We start from the raw sequence: 7,500 nt of genomic DNA, 5'->3' as shown, positions 1-7,500 counted from the left end.
AGTGCAGGTTCTAAAGGGAGTAGTAATCTTTAAATCTACAAAAATATTTTATACATACTGACCTGTATAATACATAATATTACACCCATTGGACATGTCACATGCTGTATACACAAGCAGCATGTATTAATGGATTTGAAAACTTAATTGTTGAAATTACTCATCCTAGCATACACAAACAAATTGACCAAAAAATAACGTTGTTTCACGGTGTAATTACTCTGAAAAGGCTTGGGTCGTCCCTGGGTCAGCTGTTAATCATTTTAACTCTCTCGCCCCAACGTTATCTCCGCAAGAGCTGTCCGGCTGCCACGTTATATTTAATATATTTATGTAACACAGAAATAATATCATCAGACGGTGAGATTACTCTCGGCAAGGACATCTAGGCTGGCTTCTAGTAGTGCTGTTTGTAGTCCACGGACACTTAGTAAACTACAACCCTCCAGAGGGGGGCTGTCAAGAAGTTCAACCTTGGAGTTGCTATTTTATGACGTGGCTTTGATATGGTTTTTGTATCCTGAAACGAGTATCCCACTGGGCTTACGGGGGGATATTTACCCTGCCTGTGTGATGTTTGAAGCGTTGGTCGGACCTGTCAAAACTAAAGTGCCTGTAATAGTTTGGGGAATTCAATATTGTACTATATATCTATCATACCCTGAAGAGGGCATAAGCTGTTCTATGAGGTTGGTATGGCGCAATGGATCCTCATCTCGGAACCAGAGGTCTTGCTTTGTTATAGAACATAGTTCTAGAACATATCGAACAGAGTTATACCTTGTTACTGTCTCGTAAATCAGATATTAGATTTCTAATGAAAAAAACAATTCTGCGTGATTGGATGAAGTGAGGATTTCAATATTGTTTTTTTCTACAGGGGCCGGTTTACTCAGTTGCGCTGTTGTTAGCCTATTACAAGCTTACAGATCCCTGCCTCCGGAAAAACAATTATGAAGCGATAGAAAGTCTGTTCACCCAGATATGAGCTTGTCTGCTATCCGATTTTATACTATAAATCTAAAGTTGGATTTGTGAGACTTCTGTTCAGCAGTTGTCCTTTTGTTCATACGGCAAACCATTCATGTTCTCCCTGTGGTTCCATGTTCTTCCTGTGTTTCCATGTTCTCCCTGTGTTTCCGTGTTCTTCCTGTGTTTCAATGTTCTTTCCATGTTTCCATGTTCCCCCTGTGTTTCCATGTTCTTCTTGTGTTTCAATGTTCTTTTCATGTTTCCATGTTCCCCCTGTGTTTCCATGTTCTTCCCATGTTTCCATGTTCTCTTTGTGTTTCCATTTTCTTCCCATGTTCCCATGTTCTCCCTGTGTTCCCATGTTCTCCCTGTGTTCCCATGTTCTCCCTGTGTTCCCATGTTCTCCCTGTGTTCCCATGTTCTCCCTGTGTTCCCATGTTCTCTCTGTGTTTCCATGTGCTTCCCATGTTTCCATGTTCTTCTGGTTTCCTCTTGGCCTTCTTCTCCCACCTTTCATCTGGTAAGGAAATACTCCAAGCCCCAGTGAACAAATGGATGGATGATAATTATTGCTCTGTTTACCAACTCTACCCCTCAACCATCTCTGAGCCAGAGCTGGAGTCAGTACAGTCAAATACCGTAAATAGGTCGATGGTAGAGTAATGGACCATCGACCAAATGTAACGCAGCTTATACTGTGAGAAATGGCATTGCATTTGATTTTTTTGGTTTAAAGGGGCCATCATATATTTCTTTGATTGGCAGGCAATAGGCACATTGATTTAAGTGAACTGAAGTAAAGTCTTGATTTTTCACATCTGTCTGAAAAAACATGTTCAAAAGTATGTGCTTTAGCTCCTGTCCTTCAGTTGAAAACAGCAGTGAACTGTCTCGATCCGACGCTCAACACATAGTCCATCTCAGAAACCAGAGATTTGGGAGGAATTTGGAAGTGTCAGTCCTCTTTAGGCCTGGCCTCCGATCCAAACTCCTTCTTCGACACATCACGAACGTTGTAGAAATACTCAACATGAACAATTACCATTCACAGCCCATTACAAGTAAAAACCCCAAAGATATGTTTTGCATTTATCATCGGTACCTGGCCGCAGCACTTATCTCATTCCATCGGTTCAGACATACCAGCGGCCAAGCCCAACAGCCCCTTCAGACCTGACTCTTTCTGTCAGCTAATTGCACTCCCTGCTTTAAGCAGAGTGATCTAATTAATCTGTTTGATCATAGACGCAATTAACTAACAATGGCCCTCAGATCAGCTATCTTTAACAACTGTAATTAATCATCAGAATCCTCCTAGGAGCTCTTGGCCAAAAAGAACACATCGCAGATATGCCCTCATTAATCCCATCTCTCTGTGTGTCTCTCTCTCTCTCTCTGTGTGTCTCTCTCTCTCTCTCTCTCTCTCTCTCTCTCTCTCTCTCTCTCTCTCTCTCTCTCTCTCTCTCTCTCTCTCTCGCTCACAATTCCCTGTCTCTTCTTCGGGAGGTGACTTTGAAAGTTGACTTTCTTAGTTGATTCTAATGGAGGTAAAGTGGGATCCTTGGTTCTCTCCCTCATGCGTCTCGCTCCCGTCTGGCCTGCGTGTGGGAGATCAACCCTGGGAGTATGAGACGTGTTGAGTGGTGGGAGACGCAGGTACGTCTCAGACAGTCAGCGCTCTGATTCAGCCTGATTTACTGGCGCTCGCCGCTGACTCAGCCTTGGCCCCATGCACAAATAAAGGCAGACTATCGTTTGTCACGCGACAGCAACACACGATTCAGGATCCTTGAGAATCGTTGGGGTTTTCAAGACATTGTGTAGGACCCAGTGATTGGTCGACTTATGCAAAACAACCATTATAAGCTAAACAAAGGGTAAATCCTCCCCGTCTCTGATGAAACACAGGTGGCACAGCTCTTGATTCTGATTGCCCAAAGGTGGTAACGGCTTAGTGATGTCATTGTGGCTCTGTTGTGTCGTGGGGGAATCATTTTAATGTTTGGTTACATTCAGGCGGTCCAAGTCCGTTTGACGTGAAGTAGACCCGACACTTTATGTTTTTATATCACACACGTTTCAATATATTTGTGTTATGCTTGACTTTGGTTGCAGTGTGCAATGACTTTTAATACACACTGACAATATAACAGCCCCAGACTGTTTGATTTCCCCAGCTAGCATTATGTTGGATGTATATAGAACCTTTGTTTATGGGAATCCTGGCAAAGCAAAGGGTGGAATAGAGGGTCCCAAAAAACACATTTGCAACATAAATTGTGAGGCAATTGTAAAAAGTATAATTGTATGTGAAGGATTTTTTTCCTGCCTAGGCGAAAAAAGCCATGGTAAAGTAAGCTTTAGTGCATTTCATTTTATATTATATGAGGACAGACAACAGCGATTCAATGATCAGCTCAGCACTGCACGATCGATCATTACTTTCATTTGGAGATATTTTTCGTCTCAAACCGCAAAGATCCTATAATGGCTGAACGGTATTTTAGAAAGCTGTTAATGGATTCCAGATGCCAGAATCTTACTTTGGCGGTTGAGTAATCGGAGGTTCAAAGTACTGCTGCGGACCCCTTACCCTTGTGTTGGGAATACATTGGCATGACGCAACAAGTTGTCAGCCCTCTAGCAAGTCTTACTGACTCAGGCATTACCGTAAGAAATCCTCTGACGCTGAAATGCCAAACTTGGCGAGTTAAGATTCAGCTGTGTCCCAAAGCCAATCAAAGCCTAGCGATGGCTAGAACCCTCCCTGATGCTTGAGAATGATGGATGAATGATGTTGATCAATGAAGCGAAAGTGTTGACTACACCAAGGTGAAATCACATGGAAACCAGCAAGGCTGCCCTCCAGAACTTTAACCAAGAGTTTAATGGAAAAGGGGAAAGTGAATTAAAGTATGCATGTGCTTATGGTAGACCTACTTAACTTGTTCAAGCTGTAAGCTGCAAACGAGAGGCTATTGGCTTGGTTTGCACGATAAGCCTGATCCATGTCTCCTGTTGGAGTGAAGTCCCTACAAACGATGTGCTACATTCTGTAAGTACCTCCTAATACCCCGTTTTACTGCTGCGCCACAATTCGACCCTCTGGAAGCTTAGCTTGTCCATATTCACGGGGGGCCCGTCTTCATCAAATCAGCTGGCTAGGACACACTGGGGTATTAGCATCTGGTTTCCAACCATTTCTTAAAGTTTGGACTTTAAGAAAGAAAACGTATAGATCCAGAATAATATAGTAGGCTAGGCCTATCTCCAAATGTGATCATGAAGTAATGTTTTATTTTAATGTTTTACAGGGTAATATACACTAACATCAAACATCTGTGACAATGCCATCTATGTGGAATTGTCATCAGGTTATACAATCAGACAGATAAAGTGTGTTTGCTGCCTCTATGATTTGATCGTTTTTGGAGACTCTTATCGAATCTAACCCTGCCTTGCAACACCCATAGTACCATAGTATTTTGTTTGCCAAAAAATATTCAGTATGTCCCAATACATGAAAAAAACAGTATGCAAAAAATATCAGGATGCTGTACTAAATCCGGTCGCATTTCGCAGTAGGCCTATGAAGGCCAGCATGATTTTTGTCTATTTTGACCAACAATCCTCTGCACAGCAGAAGGTACGTCCCATCGACTAAGCCCGTGAAAGCCGGCACTACATGTGTACTAATCAATCCTCACCTGTAGTCCCGATTGTATGCATGCTGTGTGCAACAGAACGTACTTTGTAAGGTTAGCTGCAGTACGTAGTAAAAAATAAGAATATGCGATTTGAAATGCAGCTTTGGACTTATCATTAGAATTTATATTAAAATGAATGAATTATTAAATTATGATTCTTTGGAAGAAACTCATAAAATCGCCTTCTAAGAAGACATCCAGAGTTTACGCCTACGATTACTTGTAGCTTTTGCTCTTTACTCTGCTATGTGTCCTCTCGTTCAACCCACTTCCCGCTCTGTCTTCACCGTCCTTCAAATAAAGGCACAGAAGCCCGTAAAGAGATCTCCTGGCAGTTGGGAGGACCAACACGGGGGGCGAGAGTACTGCAGATGAACACAGCGAGAGAACCTTCGCCTCAAGATGGCCGCCGACAAGAAGCAGACGTTCAGAGTCGGGGATTTGCATTTCATTTCGGAACGTTACATGGAATGCAAATCCCCAGTTGCTGTCGGCCAAGGATTTCTGAGTCTGATTTCATAACTTTTCCAGTAGGGTTTTTCATTTGAAGGGCACCATACTTATCCACAACGGGCCCACGCTAAACCCATCGTCATCGCCAGCATTCACGCCGGATATCGTGGAGTCTTTAACTATAGATAATAATAATAATTACAGTGTAAACACATGGCAGTATTAAACTTTGTGTGCTAACATCCAATATCAACAGAATTCTCTGCGTCTAGGATTCCAAGAAGACGTTTATGAACACAAGATGGATTCCAACACAGATTAACTGTGTTTGGGTTGAATGGTGACCTCTTTTTGAGAGTTTGTGAGGTGTAGCAAAACCAGAATTATATCTCTTGAAACTCATAAATAAAGTTAATTCTGAGAAGTATAAACTATTTGACAGCATGTCAGCAATGACCGACGTGGCTGTTATTGCCGCACAACGCCTGCAAAGAATGAAACATCTACGTATAAGCAACGTGTCCATTCAAATAAAAATGAATCTCAGTCCTCACTGATGATTTGTACGAGTCGTTTGTGTTTACTATGTTTACAGATGATTCTCACAGATGTCGCCAGTTCCCTCATCAGGGCCTGACTTTGATGATCCTCTTTGAAGAGCCAACAGGAAGGCGGTCAGGGAGAGGGGAACACAGTAGTAGTGTGGGAAAGGAGCGCTACAACCTGGTAGCCCCGGAGACAACGTTATACCTCCTGAAATACAGCGCTGCAGCCCCCAGCCAGCTCCTGCACCATGTATGGGCAAATGCCAGGCGAAAGCCCGGGTGCTGAGAGCCTGAAAGGCCCTGCCGGTTCCTGTTCTTGCTGGATCCATTAGGAAGGTGAACATGTGCGAGTGTTTACTCTGGAGCCGTCCGGGAGGAAGGGGAATAATCCGAGTGGAAAGCCGGCGCGGAGGACCCTGAGCACCCGTCTTCCTGGGTACGCTTTTATTAGAAGAGTCCACGTTTCCCCTGTCAGCCGGGGCTCCAGACTGACACCTGTTCCTCCTTATGGCCTGGGGGGGGTTGGGGGGGGGGCAGCGCTGGACCCAGAATGGGAAACCGCCGCCCACACGCCACAGAACATAATCCTCGCCGTATATTGCCTCGCTATGTGGGAAATATTTATCTAAGCGTTTTGGAAAATGCGGCAACATTTTTCTTTGAAATTGCTTACAACAAACTTTGCCCTCCACAGCCCCCCCCCCCCCCCCCCCCCCCCTGCGCTCCAGTCTATAGTTCCTTTGCCTTTAAAGCGTTGTTTGGATGCTCCTGCTGGGACGAGATGTTTTCGTTGCGTCGCATTAAGCCCCGTGCCGGTGGGGTGCTGCGCTAAACCTCCCTCAACGTTTTCCTTAGTTTCATAATCTCCCTTCTGACCTCTGGCTCACACCTCGGACAGGGACGCCAGCGAGGGAGGGGAGAGAGGGAGGGGAGAGAGGGAGGGGAGAGAGGGGAGAGAAGGAAGGGAGGAGAGGGAGGGGAAGAGAGGAGGGGAGAGAGGAGGGGAGAGAGGGAGGGGAAGAGAGGAGGGGAGAGAGGGAGTAAGGAGAGAGGGAGGGGAGAGAGGGAGGGGAGAGTAAGGAGAGAGGGAGGGGAAGAGAGGAGGGGAGAGAGGAGGGGAGAGAGGGGAGAGAAGGAGTAAGGAGAGAGGGAGGGGAAGAGAGGAGGGGAGAGAGGGAAAGAGGGAGACAGCGGGAGAGAGAAGAAGAGAGAGAGGGGAGAAGGAGAACGGGAGGGTGAGAAGGGAGGGAGTAGGGAGGAGAGGGGGGGAGAGAGGGAGAGAGAAGAAGAGACCAAGGGAACCAGGAGAAGGTGAGAAGGGAGAGAGATGGTAGAGAGTGAGGGCAGAAAGAGAGCGAGAGGTTAGAAGAGAGAGGGTAAGACAGATGGAGATATAGGAAGTGATGGGGGGATGGGGGGGGGGTCAAGAAAAAGAGAGAGAGAGAATTGAGAGTACAAATTCCCAAGAAAAAATAGACAGCAAATGAGAGGGAAAGAGGGTTAGAAATAGAGAGAGCAACCAGAGAAAAAGGATCCCAGAGAGAGAGAGAGAGAGAGAGAGAGAGAGAGAGCGGTTTGGCAGATCAAGATAGGGGGACTACATTAGGAAGAGAGTGTGTGCATTTCACACCAGGTTTTCAGCACGTAAGATGAATGGAGACCAAGAGGAAGATTATGTGGGAGAGCGTTACGTGCACCTGAGACTCTAAACTGTCTGAAATCAGCCAGGCTGCCACAGGATTCTGGCACCGATACGACCGACTGACTCGAGGCCAGAGGAAGACCAACCTGAGAGAGAGAGAGACACACAGACGCACACACAC

The 7,500-nt window shown here is 45.4% G+C and overlaps 1 long non-coding RNA gene across 2 annotated transcripts in view; it reads left to right on the top strand.

The window, feature by feature from the left end:
* Window positions 1-5,685, top strand: part of LOC115546478 (uncharacterized) — a 15,307-nt gene extending 9,622 nt beyond the window's left edge. For both annotated transcript variants that reach the window (XR_003977227.1, XR_003977226.1), the window contains exon 3: window positions 4,983-5,685. This is a non-coding gene — a long non-coding RNA (uncharacterized LOC115546478). The remainder of the gene's footprint in view (window positions 1-4,982) is intronic.
* The last annotated feature ends 1,815 nt before the right edge of the window (window positions 5,686-7,500 follow it).

Source organism: Gadus morhua, chromosome 7, assembly GCF_902167405.1.
Source record: "Gadus morhua chromosome 7, gadMor3.0, whole genome shotgun sequence".
In the NCBI taxonomy this organism is placed as follows: Eukaryota; Metazoa; Chordata; class Actinopteri; order Gadiformes; family Gadidae; genus Gadus; species Gadus morhua.
This window is presented reverse-complemented; position numbering and strand designations above follow the sequence as displayed.